This window comes from Colletes latitarsis, chromosome 10 (genome assembly GCF_051014445.1).
Source record: "Colletes latitarsis isolate SP2378_abdomen chromosome 10, iyColLati1, whole genome shotgun sequence".
Lineage (NCBI taxonomy): Eukaryota > Metazoa > Arthropoda > Insecta > Hymenoptera > Colletidae > Colletes > Colletes latitarsis.
In genome coordinates, this window is record NC_135143.1 from 19276469 (window position 1) to 19294746 (window position 18278).

The 18278-nt window shown below is 42.3% G+C and overlaps 1 protein-coding gene across 1 annotated transcript in view; it reads left to right on the forward strand.

Annotated features, from left to right (window-relative positions):
• Positions 1-554: 554 nt before the first annotated feature.
• The window catches only part of LOC143347259 (latrophilin Cirl), a 610528-nt gene continuing 592804 nt past the window's right edge, over positions 555-18278 (forward strand). Inside the window, exon 1 of the mRNA XM_076776307.1 lies at positions 555-2390. The gene's annotated coding sequence lies outside the window, so the exon portion shown is untranslated. The remainder of the gene's footprint in view (positions 2391-18278) is intronic.

The window sequence follows — 18278 nt, forward strand, 5'->3', positions numbered from 1 at the left end:
CTAGACTCATATTACAATAAAATTGTAGTATCTGAAATAGATCAAGGAAGTAAAGGTAATTTTTTATATTTAAAATAGTAACAAAATTAATAAATATCGCAATATCGCTATGTTCTGAACAATCAGCAATACTTATTCAAATTCCGGTTACAGAAACGAAAGGACAGGTTTACATAAATTCTCGTATAATAGATAGTGTGTTGATAGTTTTCTTTTCAATGGTAACGAAGACGCGTTTCAGGCGTTGTTATTCCGGACAAAAGGCTCTTAAATCCAGTCACATTAACGAAATTGTGTTCGTAGGATTCGAATGCAAACAAACAAGGTAGTCTGAGGACGCGTAGAGGTTCACGCAGTCGAGATTCAGCCAAAGGTGGGCTCTCCTCTCAGGTTCGCAGGTACGTGCACGTAGGTATACGCGCACTCGATTGGCGTCGACCGGCGTCCCGGGAGGGGCGCGACGCCAGCCAAGAACGAACGTTGATACTAAACCGCGGGCCGAGCTGCTCCGAACGACAGTTCAACGAGCGTGTGTTCCGAGGCCGGATCACGGTGGTCCACACGACCGATTCGCGTGCAGATTTTCACGATCGTTGTACGACCGCGTGTACAGTTCGCGTAACTGTCACAACCGGTGACAGTTGTCGGTCGATGCACGTTACGACGCGTGTTTCGCGCGTGAAACCGATCATCCCGAAAATGATCGTTTGACGAATGTTTACGGTAATCCCAGTGTCTTGCAACCTATCGATAAAAGTGCGACGCAATATGGTGGACAACGATCGCGCACGTCGTGTAAACACGGTTAACCTAACGTCCTGTATCGATCGAGCGCGCACGTGAATCACGCTCGAACGACAGTCGACCACGAAGGGATACTTTAACGAAGCGTCATCGGCGATCGTCTTGTGGAAATCGATCGTGGCTCGCGCAATTAGCAACTAATCTTTAGAACCCCGCGCGTCAAGATTCGTGACACGACCGCTCGTACAGAGATATATGTGAACGCGTGTGTGCCTATGGATGTGTGTGTGTTTACATTGAATCAGTGCTCGTTGGAAACATCATGATCCGTCGACGTGAGTGCGATCGAGTACTCTGGAGTGCTGCCGAGGGTGTTTCTAGTGCGAGCTTCGGGGTTACCGTCTGCGTGCGGGTTTCGAGATGCGTCCTGCGGTGCATCAACCACGAGTAACTGCAATTGGAGGCCTGTGTACCCGTATATATACTGGTAACTTGGCCACGAATGAGAGTAGTGTGCCGACTAACCGTTGGAGTAATTAATCCGACGTATGTGCGGACAGACATCCTCGTTTCCCTGCGCGCAGTCAATCATTGATGTCGATTCGGTGATTCTGGTGTTCTCGAAAATTCGGTGTCTCGATTTAAATTCGCCGACGATAAAAGTTGAAACGAAATAACCTAAGATCGTGCCGGTGAATATACGATGTTAGCGGGAACTGCTTCAAGTTCTTCGCGCGGGACCAATCGGATTTAATCTAACATTCGTTGCCAGTGGCGGGATGTCAATGTGGCCCGACCAGCGGATAACTTCGCAGTGTACAACGTTCACCACAAGGTTAATCGAAAGAACAGGACGACAATTTTAGTCGATATACGTCCCGTGCTGATAAACATTTTTTGCCGATCAGACCCGCGCTCGAGTGGACATCTTTCTTCGTGCACGGACGACTGATCATCGGCTACGTGACTGGAATACCGACGAATTTGAGTATCGTTCGAAAGATTAGAGTCGATACCGTGCGCGTATCGATCGAAGAAAACGACTTTCCGTGAACTTAATTAGTTTAAAATCCGTCGAAGACGTGCACGGGGACAAAAGTAAACGAACGATGCCGATTACTCGAATAGATAATTAATCAGGGACAAGCGAAAGGAGACGTTCGTTCTGCACGACCAATCATCGGGCCGACGTCCTGATCGCCTTACAGCGCATATACATCATTGGGTCGCGATTCGAAGGAACGTCTTAATTAATAATCACGCGAACCCATTGAAATTCGTGTGCCGTTTCGCATATTAAGAAGGGCAATTAAAGGGAAAAAAGGGGAGGTCGAGGAGAAAGGAGCAGAAACAGATCGTGGCGGCCGCGAGGAGAAGTTCGTCCTCCTCATCGTCTACTTTTTAACTCGTTTCGCGAACACCGAAAAAGAGTTAAAGAGTTCTCACGCCTCACGCGAGAAAGACCTTAAGCACGCAGGCACGAACGCACGCACGCACTCGTGCACCCCTTCGAGGGGAAGGACCAAGGACCAAAAGGAACTTTGCGTCACTAGTGATCTTCATTCCTTCGTGGTTTTTTTTAATCGCTTTTCCCTGCCCTCGCCCACCTTTGGATCGCCTCTTCGACTACTGCACGTCGAACGAAGGTAAACTCAGCTACTTTAACATAACAATTTTCGATCATTTCTACACTAATTTTAAGGGCTTTTTGTTTAGAAAATTTTCTATCTTAAACGACGGTAGTGTTACCAACTACAAAAGGGGAACTTGCGTTAACGAAATCGTTAAATTTCTAGGGTCAGAAACTGTCGTATGCTTGAGGGTTCAGAGTCTATTTGCTTATGATATTACCAAAATTATACAAATATTAGAGTTCCAGATATTGAAGTCGCTTTAAATAGAATACAGAAGCGATTAAAATTCAAATAATGGATTTTTTACAATAGAAGGGGAACTAAGAATGTGTAGCCTCTACTCCCCTCCGTGTTTCTGCTACTGTGGCTTGGTAGCATTAACGTTATTTTATTAAGGCACACATTTTGTTTGCTGATTACGTACATTACATTACTATTGATCATTATGTATAATGCCAGAGAAAAATTCTGTTGCTGAAGTTATGCCAGGAATCGTTGAAATGCGTTGTATGCACGATATAAATTAAGCGTCCAGCGGTGATGCTTACTTTTATCGAAAATTATTCCATGTATGTCGTTTTATTAAAACTGAAATTTCGTTAACTGACTAAAATTCAGATCACGATCAATGTATATAGAGAACGAATCATTTAACTCTGCCACATCGAGCTACTCTTAAATCAACTATTGCATGGAAACTGTTTTTATGTTGAAGTTGTACCCTATCAAGCTGTATATGATGTAACTTTTTTGTTGATTTTTTAAATGGAACTTCCAAATTTTTATTCCACCGTTCATACTAAACATACTAATTGAATTTTGCAAAAGTACAGCGTATATAATAATTTTTAAATTAAAATTTGAATTTAATTAATATAATTTTTTTATACTTTGAACATTCGCACCACTTTATACAAATAACCAAGCACTTCGATAATTCTGCACCTTTTAAGATTTTTTAATTAAAATCTAGACATTTTATGGTTTCAACCTTGAATTTTAGGACAGACTCGAAATTAGAGTATAACTGAGTTCGTACGCTTCAAAGGAAACAAAGAGTTCTCCTTGTCTAATAATAATTTTTAATTTCTGAAATTTAATTATTTTATGAACCTTTATATCGAAGCCACAAACGGTCGAAACGATATTATAGAATATTGTATGTTATCATTAGCCACATTTTTATTTCTTTCGTGATCAATACTTATCGTTCATTACTGAATATGATAAATTTCGGCTGGGTATTACGTATCGTCGTTGACGAAGAGCTGCGATAGCTTTTGTGCGCGTATAAGAACACTGCTGTGAAAGACGCGTGCTCGTGTCTCTGTCGCCAGGAAATCCTTGAAATCGACTTTTCCGAGACGAAGGTCCTCCGAGACAAAAAAAAAAGAGGGAACGGGTCGAGTGAGTGCCGGACTGGCGAGCGAGAGAAATTTCGTATGTCAATTCGACCGCGACGAAGAAAGAAAGTACCGTGTCGGACGAGCGTGCCGATTTCGTGTGTCGGCGTTTCCATGCAATTTACTCGCACACGACTTATGAAATTGCGAATGTAGCACGGGGACAAAAGCAAAAAGGCTGGACTTTATTTCTAAAATTTCTCACGCCAACGGAGAACTGTAATATTGATAGTACAACCCTCGAAGTACACTCGGGACAGCTGATACCGTCGTAGCATATTTTTACAACTCGATTACACGAGGTATTTGACTATGATATGTAGTACATCAATTCGAGATTAGGTTAATAACAGCGTACGACTGTAACTCGCTTTCGAAGCTGACGTAGACCTTTATTTATAATTTCATCTATTTAATCAATTTTCATTTCCTAATTCTCACAAATTCAGTACTGCCGTATTATTATATTTTGGAACAATTGACAGTTTACAATATTTAAATTATTGCATCTCAACTCTCACTAAACTCCACACTTGGGTTTTTTTCCTCAATGACTTTTGATCCGAACTTTTCGGATTGAAAAAATAAAAATTGTAAAATATTGTTGAAAATTGTTTCATTCGTAGGATCGTTACGCCAAACAATTATGGTTTGACAAACCATGTATTGCGGAAGCATGTATCCTGTGTACTTTATTTTCCAGTCAAAAATCAAACCGATGAAAAGATCGACCGACCGCGCAAACGCGAAAAATTCCGACACGCGAGTTTTCGTTGACAATTGTTAGTTAAATCGAGCATTGTCTCTGCCCGAAGCCACAAAATATAATATATTTCTGTGAAGCTGAGCTCGACTCGACACGTCCATTAGAGAGCGAGGACGTTTAACAGAAATTGTGTGACATTTCGCATGGGCATTGTATACGGCGGACAAGCGTAGGTGTGCCCAAATAAATAGACCGTGTTACATAAAGAGCCCTTGTTTAAATTATATCCGCGAAGGTATTGCGCTTGTTCCCGCGCGCGAGGGAGACAAAATTGCGCCATTTTCCGGAACAAATGGTTCCTACATACGGAAGCAATACGCCGACCGTACGAAATTATAACGGATATATCACAACTTTCACCCCGGGCTGGAGTCTGCACGCGTAATATGTGCAACGCCGCTCAAAAGTCTTAGGACGTTCACTGCATTTTGCCAAAACCTCGGAAAAATTATGCGAAGGTTTAAAGAAATATTCAAATCAGTGTATGGTGATTGCTTTCCCGATAACATGAAAATTTCATAACTGATATTTCGGTTCATATTGAAAGTCTTTTCCAAAATAACAAACGTGAGACATTACAAATTCTGGTGTTCATTGTTTCCGTAGTTTCGGATTATATCCAAACATGACAATAAATATATACATTCTTCGAGAGATCAAAAATATTTGCAGCAATACGTTTTATTAAATTTATTTTACGATTTTATTCCTCAAAATATAAATATTTTAGAATTACCGAATGATTGGCCCAGATTCAATGATAAGGCATGATTTTAAACCTGATATCAAAAATACTTCTCAAATCACACAAATTAAAATCTTTATTATATAATATCTCATAAACTGCTAAATACACGAGCAAACAATTGAATACATGTCAAATATTTTCACTTTTTTACCCATCTCCACGTAACTCCACTGTTAGCGAATAGAAAGAACTACCACAATTACTAGACGTAAAGATTTCAAATACATTAACAACAAATAAAAATAATTAAATTATTTATCAGAACGTAGCTAATATTAAACGTGTATCTATTTCTATATTAAATGGATAGATTAAAATGTGTGTACTGCTAAGAATGGCAGGTGTTTTCGGACTTTTGAGTAGCCGTGTGTGTAAATTTGCCTTTTTCCGCAGACGGCATGGAACTGCAGGAAGAAAATTATCGAGCGGCAAAACGTATCGCACACGTTCCCTAACCCACGGTTGCGCTTCGACCTGAAAAATATCGTGAATGTCAATTATCGGCCTCTGTCGGTTAACTGGCCCTGTAAAAATCGGTTTCGGTTCGCTCGAGCGTAGATTGGTTTCCCCGTAATTTTCAGCCATACATATTACGCGCGATGAATCCATTTACCCGATACGCGCTTTAAACCACCGCGGTACGGAAAGTTTGATTTATTAGGTCGTCTCGTAAGTTTTTGCGTATTTAACTCTTTAAACTTGGATACACGGACGTCGTGTTGTGCAATTTTTCTCAATCTTTGCAGGGCATACCATTATCACGTTCATCTATCTTAGCATTTTTTTCATCTTATCTGTGTTATTTCTATATTACTATTATTTGAAAAATCAGAATCGATCGCCACTGAAGCATTACAAGTATCCATATACATAGTTCTACCGGTTCAAACCGCAAGACGTCTATCGTTACTTCATATTCATATTCAGTCACCTACGAGTCGTCGAAGGGAATGTTCTCTAGTCTAGAATGCTAAAACGAGGCGTTTTTTAAATGAATATTTAGCGTCTAAAGCTTCATGAAAATGCAAGGAAAACATAATCGACTTTTTTCAAGTTCTTGAACCGTGAGTCAGACGGTTGGTAATTCTCGGGTAAAAATAAAACCGTGTAACATTCATACTGACAGAAATCGATGAAGGCAGTTTCATTTTAATGCATTTATCTAATATTGAATTTCACGAGAAAGAACAATTTAGTTATTTCATTAAACACGTGATTAGCTTTTCTACACTGTGACAAATTAAACCAAACAAGCATAAGACGTTTTTCCCCAAACAAGTCTTTTAGTTTCGCAAACAAATCGTGAATGTGCTATGAACATCTCGTATATAAATGTTACAGAACAAAACGTCTATGCGTTTGTTTGGTAAACCACAATGTTACGAAGAAATGAAGTTTGGGTTGGGCCGAACGCGAACAAACCGACAGAGTTTCGCGAGTATTAGTTTGCGAGCTTATAACGGCGTAAGGATCGCCTTTTAACGAAAATGGATGAAAAAGTTGGCGACTCCATTTGAATATTTTTCTTCGGAGGGCTAATAGCCCCGCTTAAAGCTAATAACACTCGTGGAAAGAGAGCCATCAATTAAGGGACAAACACGACGCAGCGATCCTAAAAGCCGAACGGTCGAACAATGCAACACTATGCCTCCCGGTGTTAAACGCGGATCCGCAGGCGCCCTGAGTGGCCGTGGTTTTACGAACGTGGCTCTTCGAAACGTACAAACTGGTTTTGGGATTCTCCTCCCTCGTTCCGCGTGGTCGTTCTCTTTCTCACACTCGTTGGCTCCCATGGAGGAGAGTCGATCAAGCTCTTCTCTCGGTTGCGTTTCGGGGCCTCTCGTCTTATTTTCGTGGTTCTATCTCGGCGAAAAATCTATGTCAACCGACATGTTGACACGTGTTCAAACGTAGACCGCTCCTCGGGGTTCGCGCGAGCACACGTATAGAACCAGACGAGTCGACGGCGGAGGTGGCGGAGAAGAAGGTGGGTTGGAAAGGCGGGAGAAGAAAGAGGGTGGGCGCCGGGTTGGAAGTCGAGTTACTGGTATGCAGTGTCGGATTTCGCCTTGTCCGTCGGAAGAACGGGCTAGACGGAGAAGAGAACGAAACGAGGTGTACAGAGAGGAGTGGAGATACACACCTCAAGGTGTGCACGCACACACGTGTAACACGCACGCTCGGGTTACACCCTTCTCATGAATCAAAACTATTCGAGACGGAGAAGGAGATACGGAACGACGCGCGAGAACGGGACCGAAAGGGAGACAGGGAAACGCTAAAAGGGTTAGGCAGACAGGGAAGGGACTTGGCAAAGAAGAAGAAGAAGTAGAAGCAGAAGAAGCTGAGAAAGAAATAGAAGGAGGCGGAGGAGAGAGACGAACGAGGACATACGTGTTTGCTTACAATGAGCGGGAGGTCATGTCGCGGTAGCTATCGCGTTCCCTTGATCCCAGATATGAATTTAATTTTATTATGACGTGAGCCGTCCGACACCGCTATCTTCGAATCGGTCTTGCGCTCCCTGCAGAGGTGATCGTGCGACAGAGACGACCAGTTAGGCCTATTTCGTCGGTGCTGCTCGTCCACGACCTTTCGAAACACGGCAAAGCGGAATCGAGGTGTAATTGTTGAGATAGAGGCGATCGATCGACAGTGGAAATAATATAAATGGATAATAGGTACGCTCGGATGGCATGCGAGCGTCTCGAGTCGCTTCGCGGTTTTCAAGGGGGGCTCGTAATCGAAGATGGGAAGAGGGATTATTATTTTTCCCCGTCTCCGCGGGCCTATTTTATGAAATCGACGAAAGGATCGTGATCGGGAATCGTGACAGACAGATACGTATGCTAAGGTTTTCTTCGAGGCATAAATGTTTCTTACTGGACGGCCGCGGTTGAATCGGTCGGGTTCTGGCTCCTCCGCCATGTACATCAAATCCATTGTTCGAGGCGGTTAGGAAACTTTCAGGATTCCCTTCTGCCGTATTCCCGATAGTTTCCATCGATGACGCACGGTATCCTTATTTGTCAAGAGTATACAAATTGCCGATCGTGGTTGAGCAATTAACATGCATCAACGTTCTCCGGACGCTGCAACGGGAAAGGCACACGAGACTTTCACGCAGATACACATTTCTCTTATTTCGCCGGAGAGTTAGTAATAATTCCGAGTAGGCGCCGATTGTACTATGATTCAGAAATCGTCTTTCAGTTGACCTCGTACACCCTCGTAAGCGTTACGACGCTCATAAAAAATGAAATAAAAATAGCTCGTAGTTTACTTCTGTGGTTTTATTCATCGAATACTTCTACACTAATTTCAACCATTTATTATTCCAAGTGTACATAATCTGAAGCAGAAGGAAACAAACTTTAATTCTAGATTTTTCATACTCTGTACATTGATTCTATTTGCTTCTGCCTGAGCTTTCAATTCTTTAATAACTTTATTTAAAGTATGAAGGGCATCTAGAAACTAATTCATTATCACAATCTTTATTTATTGAACTATCTCTTGGACATCCACAACAATGGTAGAACATAAATTTGTTTTACTCGGTCGTTGACAAAAATTTTGTTGTCACTCGTAGAAATGTACAACGCATTCGCGAGAAGTTGGCTTGCGAAAGGAATGCAAAGTATTCCCTTGTCTCCTGTGCCGCTAGCCAACTTCTCATGGACGCGCAGTACATACCGCTTACAAAACTGAAATCGAACACGCTGTGAATAGTATAAGCAAGCATCGTTTGAACCTCTCGAGCGAACGTTCATCTAGAAGATGGTAATTGTCGAACGATATTGCGTATCTTAATTAAATCTCTCATTACGACCCAAAAAAAGAAAGAAACGTTGATTCTATCGTTTTGCGTATACGATTCCTATCAGCGGACTTCCGCGGAACGTTCGTCGAAAGCGAACGAGCCCCATGATTGCATTTTAATGGTCACTTTCGTGCGCACCGCGGGCGTCGTTTATTGACTGTTGCTGAGGCACGATTAGCGCGCAGCGCGGTCGCGAATTTTATCGCGGAAACGCGCGTAACGATCGTGCGTAACGAAGACGAGTTCATTGAAACGAAGATCCTTTCGGTGCGTTCTATTCATAGAGACGCGGTTGGAGGAAGAGGTCAGGCCGCCGTCGCTAAACTAGAAACCGAATCGACTGCGTAACTGAAATCCTCATTATAATAATTCCGCGAGGGGTAACAGTCGGGCCTCGCGACTGGATATTAAAAAGGCATTGTCGTCCCGCGGTATCGGTGAATCACTCCCACACGTCTGTCGAATAATGCGGTGTCGACATCATTAGCATTTCGCTCGATTCCAATGCAATTCAACCGGATTCTATTGATCCATCGAAATACTTTCACCGACAACGTTCGTCCCCGTCGACGCTGCAATACCGATGTAATTAATTCTTTCTCAGGAATTTCATTTGACTTTCCGCGCGACTTGCCAGCATCCGTCGGATTTTACTCGTGCCTTTATCGCCGGTCGTCTTTTTTACCCGTTACCGTTATAGCGACCGTCTGCTCTTTAACCCTTTCGCCATTACCGACGACTTTAAGGGTTACACCTCGACGACGATAAAACGTAGGGTATCTTTGAGAATTCTTTCTTGGAATACTACACGCACGATGGAACTTAATCTTTTACTATCTGTGGAACGCACACTTAATTTTTTACTGTCCGCAGAACACGTTACACGGAAAAGTCGTTGGTTAAGAAATCTTTACTGTAGCTAGACCCGACACCGGATGAAACATAATAGTAAACCAGATCCTGGGTATCCAGGATCCACTCTGATTTACTCCTAAGTCATCAGCAGTGAACTCTTATGTAAGAATAATTAGGTAATAAAATAACGAAATATTACTGCTTGGGAATATCCAACTGGCAATCAGGGAAGAAAGAAAATTCATTACATTGCGGAACTTTAACGCCATTTTTCTTAAAATTATCTTTTCCGAGCTAGAGTCCCTAAGGACTTCTAGATTAACGAACCACTCTTCATAAAATTTAACTGTATCTTTCTCGCTGGGACCACTACCGCCATAATCACTTCTTTTCTATTAAAAAAAGGAGTAATAATTCATTTTTTCTGTACAATAATTCTCTAAAAGCTCCTGTTGAAAAATCAAAGATTCAGAAAATTTAGATGCAGATCTATGTCCTAATAACACTTTGCAATATTGAAATTAAAATATCTTCTAAACAAGTGGTCTTTTTAGTAGGAAATAATAAACTACATCCACCAGGGTATTAAAATTTATACCAGCTTATGTCTTCATCGAAACCAAAATCAATTCTTGTTTAAATTATTTTATACAATGAGTAGTTTACGATTAATTCTCAACAGTCTGTATATGTTTCTCTGGAAATAGATGTGCAAAGTTTGTGTTTGTGAAACATAAATTAGGATAAACAATTCTAAAATGCAAGACCTCTCGATGCACAGGTCCGACGAAAGGGATCGACTGTATCTAATCAATAAATAACATTATCTACATATCTATCACGTGTATTTATGCATAAAGCAATAAACGCGGACCTGGGTTATGGGTAAATAGATCCACACTTTCAACCGCGAACGAGCCTGAACGGTGATCAAGAAAAATTGAAGACGTTTGTGCTCATTGATAATTATCGAAAGAAACGGGAAAAGAAGTTTGGTAAGATTAGATACTAACGAGATGAAACGAGTTTACTGATACATCAAAACATTAAGGCATTATCATGATTATAGGATCGACGAAAATTGAATTAACGCTGCAATTTGTTTCTTTCCGTACTCCGAAGGATTGGCAAAAACGGGATATTGGATGATCCATCTTACGATTAAAAGTGATCCTAAACTTGCAGAGCTATGCAAAAAACGTACTCGATAATGGCCTTGATGATTACGTGCCGTTGCTTCGACCCCGTCAGCGAAAAACAGCGAAATGTTTTATCAGGTCACATCGCAAGTTTTTCCACAGTTTCGTTTGAACACGTTGTATTCGAGGAAAGTATGCAGATGCGCAACAACTTATTAATCAGACATAGAACAGTCACCTGATTTTCTGACTCCTTGATAGAAATCGGTTTATTTTTGAGAACTTTTCCAATATCAATTTTAATAGTGTAACAAGTACTATGTCGGAAAATATTTTGCATAGAACTACGATATAGCTGATAGAGGAAATGTTTAATACAGCGAATTCATTAAGTGAAAAGTTGATGGAGACTTTAAAATTAATTTTCTCGAATATTAAGTTCCTTAAGACAAAATTTTATTTTTCATTTTCGATTGTACCACTCAGTTTGCTAATAAGCGAACTTTATCGCTTGCAATGTAGCAAACAATGTACGATAGAATAATGTGAAAGCTTCGAACGAACGTCTGACACGGTCGTTTTAACGGCTCGAAACGTTTGAAAAAGGGCACGGCAAACATTCCGCGCATAATCGAGACAAATATTCGAAGGACGCCGATGGCGAACGAAATTGGCCCGGTAATAAAGTACACTCCAATTTCCCGTGCATTTCGATGATTTGCTGCGTACGGCGTCGATGTATTTCGCCCTCCGTTTATGCCTCTGGATGAAAATTAACGTGGCCTTGATGTTGCCGAATTTCCATCCCTTTCCGTGCCCACCGAAAAGGTCCGCGGTCAAGTGCTATCTCTGAAAATCCATGGCTGGTGCGCGGCCCTCCCGCAAGTCGGAGTAACGTGGAATTTGCATTACTAATGCGCAAACTGCGTCAAACGAAACACACCAAAGTGTTTTACGGCATACGAAGCTTGGCAGTGTGTGTGTGCACGGTTAGGCAACTCGAATAGGCAATATAGGCACGCTCGGGGACCATCGAGAACGTGTATGCGTGGGCGTGTGTAATAGTGTGCAATAGACATGGGTACGCCTGACGAAAACGCGATTGGGCCTGACCCAGGGTGTATCAGGACCAATCATTCAATTAACCCCGTCCTATACCGATCCTCTTGATACGATTTTATTTAATAAAGCTAATGCCAAACTTTACGGCCTTATAATGGCCACCAGACGAACGCGTCTGCTTCTGTTTCATTAGCTACCGTACAAGTGCGTTCGAAGATTCTATAATCCATTTCAAGAGTTTTGGTCGAAGTTGTCGAGGACTCGATTATACCATATTCGCGGTATACCAGTAGACCTTACACCTTATAGACTTTCGTGACTAAATCTGAGTGCCATACTGGCGCGAAAATACGGAAATGACGAAATTGGACAAAGTTGGACGAAGTTGGACGAAACTAAAAAATTTAAAATCGTTCTAAAAAAATTATTTTCAGTTGCGGGGGTTAATTACAATCATTTTTGGTGAATAGACATACCCTCAAAATCCTATACACTTTCGAGAAAAAAATTCTTTACAGAAAATATAATGTGTGGCTGGATAACTCAAAAAAGTAATTTTGTTTTATATTTATTCTTGCATTCAGTCTCCAATCGAATAAGAAAATAATACCATATTCTTTAACTTGATCTCTGAATCTCACTTATTTAATATATTAATCTTTTAGTATTTTTAAAGAATAGTTTACAAAAGAAGCTGTACTGTACTATGAATGAATCTCCATGTATAATTTGATCGCATGAAACTAGAGTTCCTTGCAGGTGCTTTCTCGAAACATGGGCTCTGAATTTTCTCATTCGCGTACTTACTACTCTCCACTCTACTCCCAACTCAGCTAATTGATCCTCAATCGTGCTGCTCTTATAAACCATTAGCGCACATACACACGCAGATATCGGGTGATGTCATACGCCAAAAAGTTCATGCGTATTCTTAGAATTCATTAATTCATTACCGCTCTTTTCGTCGGTTTGAGAACCAACCATAAACAAACCACTCCACCCTCTACAACCAATATAAAACTCTAATTGGGACCATGGACGCAACAATTTCTCACACAATTATTCGTACAACCATTATTTATATGACTATCGTTTCAACGATAATTGTATAGCAAATGCAACACGATTAATATTGAATTTCTTTTGCTCGATAATTAAATAATCGAATATAAAAAAATTGATTATTCTGATATGTGGCACGAAACAATAAAAAATGTCAAAATTGAGCAAGTACGTTTGTTGTGGATATGCCTTAGTTTTTCTGTATATTAAAATTGATAATTTTTTTATCGAGAGAGCAATGGAAACGTCCAATTACCGAAAGTATTCTCAATATTCTGCAGAAAGAAAAACTGCAACAATTTCTTTGAGTACACATTTCAATTAAGGCTCCAATCCAATAAACAGTACCCAAATAATACGTAGCTTGTTTTACTCGAGAATTCGCAAACAACCGAATGCAAATAGGTTGATTATCGCGATAGAGTAAAACAGAATAAACTGTTCTCATTTGCTCTACTGGCCAGAATTAACAACCTTTTTGCATTAAATTATTTGAGAATCGTATAACTTGCGAAGATTGTTGCACGATTGTTAGTCGTTTTGAATGACAGTAGTGACGCGACATGGGTTCGACTCGTGTATTCGCGTTTTTCTTCGACTCGTATAATTACTAGCCTTGTCAAGTGGCAGTAGAGCATCGTTATATAATTATCATTGCAAACTGGACGTACAATTTATCGCAGAATAAATTATTACGACCCTACGACTCGTTCGTAGACGTGCAAATTATCAAAGTCGCGACTCCGTAACAAGGTATCACCGACACTAAAAATCTCAATGAGAATTACCACGCCGGATGGAAAGAAATCACTCGTTCGAAAGACTCGGGGCAAAAAGCAAAGGGCGTAGAGCGAGAAGCCCAGCATGGGTTATAAGTTTCTTGGCCGTGATTCGATTCACTTTGTCTTATTCAGCTGGTCGGTGAGCGCGCGAACGGAATGAACACAGGTCGATCCGTTGTACGTGTACGTGCGCCAGACCAGGAGGGAGTTCGTTATAGGCGTTTTCAGTGAGTACGTGCAGCGTCAGTATTAGTTCCGTTTAATTAGGTAGGAAGGATAGGAACGGGGATTGGATCCGTGTAAAGCGTAATCCAAGAGAGATCCCCGATTGACCAACTCTGCTCGACCAGGCTGCACCGGCGTCGGTGGATGCTCTAGTCGTGTGCTGCTGGTCCCCGGCTCATGATAATAGAATCTGCACGTTCGATCGTGGCTCGCGAATATCGGTGACTCGATGCCTGGAAAGAAACTCGCCCGCTTTGTTTTCGGTGTTGCCCGTTCGATTTAATCGCGAACCGGGTAAACGTTGTTGGAAAAAACAACGACGATTTTCATTCCGGTCCACTGACTTTCTCTAAAAGAGTTTTACGGAGACATAAACCTGGATGCAGCGAGCACGGTGCTCGTTATAACGTCGATATCAAATCGGCTTGTATGCACGGATTTAATTATCGCGTTGCGCGATAAATAATCGCTAACTCGCGAACCTACGACGCGCGTTTTCGTCCTAATAAATGTGAACATTAATTCGAAATAATAAATAATCGTGGGTTCGAAGAAAAATTGTCGAAACACACATGTAGTCGGATAAAGATAATATGTCAAAAATATGAGGAATTGTAGGAACGGTAAAATTGTTCTCAAGAAAATTAAATTATATATAAAAAAACATTGAATTTTAATTCATGAAAAAAATTAATGGTATATTTACTATGCTTTTAAATAGTACAGTGATTCCTCGTTAATATTCACTACCTTGGGTCCGTGACGCGAACGTTATCAAGGGTGGTACTATTACGTGCTTGCAACATTCACCTTCTCGATGCAGTTCCAGGAATTGGTGGGGATGACTCCGCGAACAATATCGAGGGAAAGAATAGCGAACATTAGGGACTACTATAGATAAATTAACGCAGAAATGCACTAAATGCAAAAAAACATCACCCATGTAGGTAATTTGAAGGAGTTTTTAAAACGAAACAACTACGTCACAAGGATGACGATGCATAGTATATAAAAAACATAGTAAAATATTTATTGCCTGTCAACCAGAATCCTTTGCATAATTCCAAATACAGTCTACGAATTAAAAGTTCTACGTAAGTACCCTAACTTAAACCGCCATTACTTCCGCGGCAGATCCCACCCCAAGCGTATTAGGCGATTCTTCCCCGCAGTTAACAATTTTATCGTGCGAAATAACGAACGACCAACTTATGCCTGCCACACGGTAGGCGATTGGTCACGCGAATGCGTTTCCTGCGCAACAAATTTCCTCGAGTTATGTCGTTGAACGACATTCCGCCATCGGATGCCGTCTTCTCCGTCTTGGCTGAAATAACGTGGGCCGTTTCTCTCTAGGTGCGGTGTTTTATATCTTCTGGCTTTGCCTCGTAAAGTCGCCGGCCTTCTTCCTGTTCTTCTTGCGCGTAATCCCGCGTAGCGTCTTTGTTGCGTATCCGGCTGTTTGCGCGCGTTTGCCGTGAAAACGAAAATTTTGTTGCCTCCGCTAAACGGATAAGTAAGATCTCCGTATACAAACGGACGATCCTCGTTCGTGTTTGCCGAGATTCGGTAGCCGAAGCTGCGTCGACGACTTCTATTATTATTCGTTCGACAGAATTCTTCGCGCAAACGAAATTATTCCCCAACGGGGCGCGCTCGAGCACGCGGCTGTTAATTTCATTAGCAGTCGCAGCGCGAACGATTTTACTACAATTTCACCGTCTGCTCCGCCGATGGACGATCGAATTAAATCCCAATGGAAGTACTTCGGCACACGACAGAGCGCGATAGCTTTCCGCGTAGCCTGCTGACTTGCCTGCTCTTCTTTTTCTTCTCTGTCTGCTCCCTCTACTCGGGGTTCGTTCCTTCGCGGCAGGACGCAGCTACCAGCCAGATGAATAGATAGCGGCTAATTTTCAGCGTTCATTAGAGCCGGCTTGGTTCTCCGTCTGTACGCGTGTACCTCCGTCTCTCTTGCTCTCTAGTTCTGGTTGAGCTCGCGGGACACGTACTACCGGGTGTACCGGTGGCTGTGAACCAGCACAGAATCAACCCGTACCGAATAAACGGGCACACGTACGTACGCGGGCTCTCGTACAGCCGCGGAGATCGCAGCAGGGAACATAGAGACACGCCGAGAGAGCAAATAAAGAGATCCGGCATCCCGGAGAAATCTAATTCCTAATTGGTGCTTCGCTCTATACCCTGCTCGTGTCTGTTATCTACCGCTATCGAAGCGCACGACCGGACTCTGCCCGCCACCGATGACTCGTGCAAAACCTTACAACGACAATGGGCGAATCTTTCGAGGTGTTCGGCCACGGTCTTTTTGCGTATTTTGTCAAATTACTCGTCTACCGACGAAATCTTAAGTTACCCATGGATTGTTGCTTGTTGTTCAACGATAGTCCCATCCACCAGCGACTCGAACACATTTTTTTACGAAATAGTGGCAAACAAATCGCTTATAATAAAATCCTAGATTCGATTAATATTTGCCTTACAATCCTATGAAATACATTTATGAAAAAAATAAAAAAAAATCATTTTCGTGGAAAGCGCATAACACGAGGTCTTTCGTTTCTTTTAAAAACGCATCCTTCCATATCTATTGATAATTTTGGGAAAATTGATGGAACACGAAGCGTGGTGGTTCGCGAGGAATCCGTGAAACGACATGCGGCCGTCCGATGCCAAAAAGGTTCCCCTGGCTTACAACGTACAGCAGAAGGGTAGCGTGGCCCCGGGACGCGAGAGGAGGGAGAATGATGACTGCGGTTTAACTGTCAAGCACAAAAAGGGGGTCGAAACTGCCGAATCCACGCGTACTAGGGAGGGACTACGAGGGCGGGAGGATAGGGCCCTCCCGGGCTCGATTACAAAAATTGAATGTAGCCTCACCTGTCAGTCGACGGGACGGACTGCGCGTTACCGCGTCGGATACTGCGTCGAATCATTTTACACCACCGTCGGGAACCGGAGGCGGCGCGCGTATATTAAATCGGCCCGCGAAGGGACTCCCGGGTGTCGCGAGCAATCATCGGGAAACACGTGGCGTCGTTTACGACTGATGCTGTAATTTCCATCGGCCCTAACGATGGATCGATCATTCTTCTTCGTGCTTGGTATTTGCAGTATTTTCTAAATTTTCTCACAAATATGCTATCTTCGCTGGATGTTGTTTGGAACAATCATGTATAGGTTTGTTCGAAAAATATGACCTTCCTCGACGATATTTCGTTACTTCGTTATTGAATTTTATTTGTAATTCACACATCTGATTTAATTAGCGGTTAAAATTATTTTAATTTGGTGCGAAATTGCACTTCGAGACTTTCCTTCGCGCTGCACTCTTTCAACGTTATTCACATGATCTCTTGTCAGAGTATAATAGAGAATTTTGAGCAATGAATATTGCAATAAAAAGGAAAGATCAGTCCTGGCTGAAGCAGAATCAACCGTAGATCATGGCGAGCGACGAGTTATGTTTAGTCGCATGCCATACAAGGCCCAATGAGAACGGTCCCCAATGCGACTCGCAATTCCTTTAAGGACTAATCGTTCGGTGGCTCTAACGATAGTTTGCTATACTTCGAGCCGATCCGGAGCAGGAACGGGCGCGTGCGACCGTCTCGGGAAAACGCGTAACGCCAGTGGTCGTTTAAATATTTATAAAGACGTTTAGTCGCGCGGCACGCAGAAAGTGGCCGTGGCATACGCAAGAAACAAGTTGTCGGCTTCACGTGTAACTCGCGGTATAAAATTAATCGTCCACGGCTGGTCCGAGGTTATGCGAGCGCGCGCGCCTATTAAAGCAGGCGTCGTTTAAGCGACCGTTTAATTTCGAATTACAAATCCGACGCGCCGGTCGGTTTTAATGGAATCCTTTTGTCGGCCGCGCGAAGCTTTCCGCGAATGAAGACGCCGAGAGAGTAGCCGGTTAACCGGACCGTGGAAGGTCCCTCTGACAGCGAGAACGTTATCCACAGTTATTATTCAGTCTCTCACCTCCCACGCCCGTGTTTATTCGAATAC